The sequence below is a fragment of the Oncorhynchus nerka genome, unplaced genomic scaffold, assembly GCF_034236695.1.
Source record: "Oncorhynchus nerka isolate Pitt River unplaced genomic scaffold, Oner_Uvic_2.0 unplaced_scaffold_2223, whole genome shotgun sequence".
Classification (NCBI taxonomy): domain Eukaryota; kingdom Metazoa; phylum Chordata; class Actinopteri; order Salmoniformes; family Salmonidae; genus Oncorhynchus; species Oncorhynchus nerka.
This window is the reverse complement of record NW_027039072.1, coordinates 1,472-7,500: the sequence shown is the minus strand read 5'-3', so window position 1 is coordinate 7,500 and position 6,029 is coordinate 1,472. Positions and strand designations below refer to the sequence as shown.

General features: G+C 42.6%; 1 long non-coding RNA gene across 1 annotated transcript in view; it reads right to left on the bottom strand.

Annotated features, from left to right (window-relative positions):
- Positions 1-488, bottom strand: part of LOC135567283 (uncharacterized) — a 29,098-nt gene extending 28,610 nt beyond the window's left edge. Inside the window, exon 1 of the long non-coding RNA XR_010462316.1 lies at positions 280-488. This is a non-coding gene — a long non-coding RNA (uncharacterized LOC135567283). The remainder of the gene's footprint in view (positions 1-279) is intronic.
- Between the last annotated feature and the right edge of the window lie 5,541 nt (positions 489-6,029).

The following is a 6,029-nucleotide window of genomic DNA, read 5'->3' as shown; positions in this document are numbered from 1 at the left end:
CTACTGTATTGTATTGCTAACTAGAATATAGGCGAACGCGCGCACGTCAAGACAGAAAGTGTCCAGAGTCATTGCTAACTAAGTGCAGATGTGTCTTGCAAAGACGATTGAAAAGCGGCTTTATGAGGCATATAACAGCTAGCGCGGTGGGTTCGATATGTCACCTGTCTGTGCGTCCTAGTGTGTGCAGAGTTATTTGGTGGTTTGTGTGTGTGTGTGTGTGTGAGAGAAAGAGAGAGCGAGAGACACAGACAGATGACAGCGCATAGGGGAACTCACCGAGGCTTCACCCGGTACCGCTGGGAGCTTGGTGTCCGCTTGGGTCGAGCGGTAAGACTGGCTGGCTGAAACACTTTGTGTAAAAACGGTGGAGACGCGCACTGGAAGGATGAACAGAAAGACTGCCTTTAAATTATCAATCAGAATCTGTCAGTTTTGCTGGAAGGAGGCGGGTCCACGGGCAGGCTGACTGCGGCTCAGCCAATAGCAGAAGCCGAAGTAGTCAAGGGAACTAATACTGGCCAATGAGCGACGTGGCTTCACAGTTCAGCGGAACTCCAGACGATTCATCGAAGCGAATCACGACATCTACGTTCACGAAGTATCAGTTTCACAGAACAGAGTCAATGTAGCGGACTGGCTAAACACGATCCACTCAATGATACAACTAGGAAACGTTATATTGGATTCGCACAAGGATGATGTCAGAGTCTCAGAGAGCATGCCGTATAACAACCTAGTTTAAATGACTGATTCGCGTGGATAAAATGTAGACCTTTGTGACCGACATACCTTTGCTCCTAGTCAATCATTCATGACGCGTATCAACATTTGCCCGAATAAGTTACTGGCTACAGTAGCTCATTGACAGCTTTTCACGACACACTCCTAAGCTTCACTTCCTGATATTCTTCGCAGCCTCATCCCCCACCTGTTCTGACAGTCACATTCTGCCAGTTAGTCCCTGCGCGCATAATATCCCTGGTCGTTCGTCTTTTTTCAGTTCGCTGCAACCAGAGTCTGGAACGAGCTGCAACAAACACTCAAATCCGGAATGTTTTATCTCAATCTCTTCATTCAAAGACTCAGTCATGGACACTCTACTGACAGTTGTGGCTGCTTTATGATGTATTGTCTCTACATTCTGCCCTTTGTGCTGTTGGCTGTGCTCAATAATGTGTACCTTGTTTTGTGCTGCCAAGCAATGTTGCTGCCATGCTATGTTGTCGTATTAGGGTCTCTATGCAGTATTGTGTTGTCTCTCTTGTCATGATGTGTTTTCTCATATATTTAATTTAATTTATTTTTAATCCCAGCCCCATCCCCGCAGAAGGCCTTTTGGGCCATCTTGTAAATAAGAATTTGTTCTAACGGACTTGCCTAGTTGAATAAAGGTTAAATAAGTACAAATAAAATTTGACGACATGGAACTCTATTCCACAGAACTACATAGAGCCATGACTTTCTATTCCACAGAACTACATAGAGCCATGACTACATGGAATCCCTATCTCCACAGAACTACATAGAGCCATGACTATATTGAACCTATTCCACAGTACTTCACATAGAACCATGACTACATGGAACTCTCTATTCCACAGTACCATGAGCAGTGAGCCATGACTACATGGAACTCTATTCCACAGTAATTACATAGAGCCATGACTACATGGAACTCTATTCCACAGCACCTACATAGAGCCATGACTACATGGAACTCTATTCCACTGTACTACATAGAGCCATGATACATGGAACTCTATTCCACAGAACTACAGAGCCATGACTACATGGAACTCTATTCCACACAGTACTACATAGGGCATGACTACATGGAACTCTATTCCACAGTCCTACATAGAGCCATGACTACATGGAACTCTATCTCCACAGTACTACATAGAGCCATGACTACATGGAACTCTATTCCACAGCCCTACATAGAGCCATGACTACATGGAACTCTATTCCCACAGTACTACATAGAGCCATGACTACATGGAACTCTATTCCACAGTACTACATAGAGCCATGACTACATGAACCTCCCCATTATTCCACAGTCCTACATAGAGCCATGACTACATGGAACCTATTCCACAGTACTACACACTGCCATGACTACATGGAACCATGAACTACAGAGCCATGACTAGACTAGGGGAACTCTATTCCACAGTCCTACATAGAGCCATGACTACATGAACTCTATTCCACAGAGCCATGACTACATAACCTCTACCACAGTACCACACTGCCATGACTACATGGAACTCTATTCCACAGAACTACATAGAGCCATGACTACACGGAACCTCTATTCCACAGTACTGCATAGAGCCATGACTACATGGAACTCTATTCCACAGTACTACATAGAGCCATGACTACATGGAACTCTATTCCACAGTCCTACATAGAGTCACGACTACATGGAACTCTATTCCACAGTACTACACACTGCCATGACTACATGGAACCTATTCCACAGAACTACATAGAGCCAACTACACGGAACCTATTCCACAGTACTACATAGAACCATGACTACATGGAACTCTATTCCACAGTACTACATAGAGCCATGACTACATGGAACTCTATTCCACAGAACTACATAGAGCCATGACTACACGAACTCTATTCCACAGTACTACATAGGAACCATGACTACATGGAACCTTCCTATTCCACAGTACTACATAGAGCCATGACTACATGGAACTCTATTCCACAGTACTCACATAGAGCCATGACTACATGGAACTCTATTCCACAGTCCTACATAGAGCCATGACTACATGGAACTCTATTCCACAGTACTACATAGAGCCTTGACTACATGGAACTCTATTCCACAATACTACATAGAGCCATGACTACATGGCACTCTATTCCACAATACTATATAGAGCCATGACTACATGGAACTCTATTCCACAGAACTACATAGAGCCATGACTATGGAACTCTATCACACAATACTACATGGAACTCTATTCCACAGAACTACATAGAGCCATGACTACATGGAACTCTATTCCACAGTACCACATAGAGCCATGACTACATGGAACTCTATTCCACAGTACTACATATAGCATGACTACATGGAACTCTATCTCCACAGTCCTACATAGAGCCATGACTACATGTGGAACTCTATTCCACAGTACTAATAATTGCCATGACTACATGGAACCTCTATTCCACAGTACTACATAGGAGTCAGCTGACCACATGGGAACTCTATTCCCACGTACCACATAGAGCCATGACTACATGGAACCTATTCACATTACTACAGAGCCACGACTACATAATCCCATTCCATAGGCAATCACATAGAGCCATGACTACATTGAACCTATCTCCACAGCACCACATAGAGCTACATGACTACATGGAACTCTATTCATTGTGCACACATAGAGTTTCATGACCTACATGGAACCTATCTCCACAGTACTACATAGAGCCAAGGACTACATAACCCCTATTCCACAGAACTACATAGAGCCATGACTACATGGAACTCTATTCCACAGTACTACATAGAGCCATGACTACATGGAACTCTATTCCACAGTACTACATAGAGCCATGACTACATGGAACTCTATTCCACAGTACTACATAGAGCCATGACTACATGGAACTCTATTCCACAGTACTACATAGAGCCATGACTACATGGAACTCTATTCCACAGAACTACATAGAGCCATGACTACATGGAACTCTATTCCACAGTACTACATAGAGCCATGACTACATGGAACTCTATTCCACAGTACTACATAGAACCATGACTACATGGAACTCTATTCCACAGTACTACATAGAGCCATGACTACATGGAACTCTATTCCACAGTACTACATAGAGCCATGACTACATGGAACTCTATTCCACAGTACTACATAGAGCCATGACTACATGGAACTCTATTCCACAGTACTACATAGAACCATGACTACATGGAACTCTATTCCACAGTACTACATAGAGCCATGACTACATGGAACTCTATTCCACAGTACTACATAGAACCATGACTACATGGAACTCTATTCCACAGTACTACATAGAACCATGACTACATGGAACTCTATTCCACAGTACTACATAGAGCCATGACTACATGGAACTCTATTCCACAGTACTACATAGAGCCATGACTACATGGAACTCTATTCCACAGTACTACATAGAGCCATGACTACATGGAACTCTATTCCACAGTACTACATAGAGCCATGACTACATGGAACTCTATTCCACAGTACTACATAGAGCCATGACTACATGGAACTCTATTCCACAGTACTACATAGAGCCATGACTACATGGAACTCTATTCCACAGTACTACATAGAGCCATGACTACATGGAACTCTATTCCACAGTACTACATAGAACCATGACTACATGGAACTCTATTCCACAGAACTACATAGAGCCATGACTACATGGAACTCTATTCCACAGTACTACATAGAACCATGACTACATGGAACTCTATTCCACAGTACTACATAGAACCATGACTACATGGAACTCTATTCCACAGTACTACATAGAGCCATGACTACATGGAACTCTATTCCACAGTCCTACATAGAGCCATGACTACATGGAACTCTATTCCACAGTACTACATAGAGCCATGACTACATGGAACTCTATTCCACAGTACTACATAGAGCCATGACTACATGGAACTCTATTCCACAGTACTACATAGAGCCATGACTACATGGAACTCTATTCCACAGTACTACATAGAACCATGACTACATGGAACTCTATTCCACAGTACTACATAGAACCATGACTACATGGAACTCTATTCCACAGTACTACATAGAGCCATGACTACATGGAACTCTATTCCACAGTACTACATAGAGCCATGACTACATGGAACTCTATTCCACAGTACTACATAGAACCATGACTACATGGAACTCTATTCCACAGTACTACATAGAACCATGACTACATGGAACTCTATTCCACAGTACTACATAGAACCATGACTACATGGAACTCTATTCCACAGTACTACATAGAGCCATGACTACATGGAACTCTATTCCACAGTACTACATAGAACCATGACTACATGGAACTCTATTCCACAGTACTACATAGAACCATGACTACATGGAACTCTATTCCACAGTACTACATAGAGCCATGACTACATGGAACTCTATTCCACAGTCCTACATAGAGCCATGACTACATGGAACTCTATTCCACAGTACTACATAGAGCCATGACTACATGGAACTCTATTCCACAGTACTACATAGAGCCATGACTACATGGAACTCTATTCCACAGTACTACATAGAGCCATGACTACATGGAACTCTATTCCACAGTACTACATAGAGCCATGACTACATGGAACTCTATTCCACAGTACTACATAGAGCCATGACTACATGGAACTCTATTCCACAGTACCACATAGAGCCATGACTACATGGAACTCTATTCCACAGTACTACATAGAACCATGACTACATGGAACTCTATTCCACAGTACTACATAGAGCCATGACTACATGGAACTCTATTCCACAGTACTACATAGAGCCATGACTACATGGAACTCTATTCCACAGTACTACATAGAGCCATGACTACATGGAACTCTATTCCACAGTACTACATAGAGCCATGACTACATGGAACTCTATTCCACAGAACTACATAGAGCCATGACTACATGGAACTCTATTCCACAGTACTACATAGAGCCATGACTACATGGAACTCTATTCCACAGTACTACATAGAGCCATGACTACATGGAACTCTATTCCACAGTACTACATAGAGCCATGACTACATGGAACTCTATTCCACAGTACTACATAGAGCCATGACTACATGGAACTCTATTCCACAGAACTACATAGAACCATGACTACATGGAACTCTATTCCACAGAACTACATAGAGCCATGACTACATGGAACTCTATTCCACAGTACTACATAGAACCATGA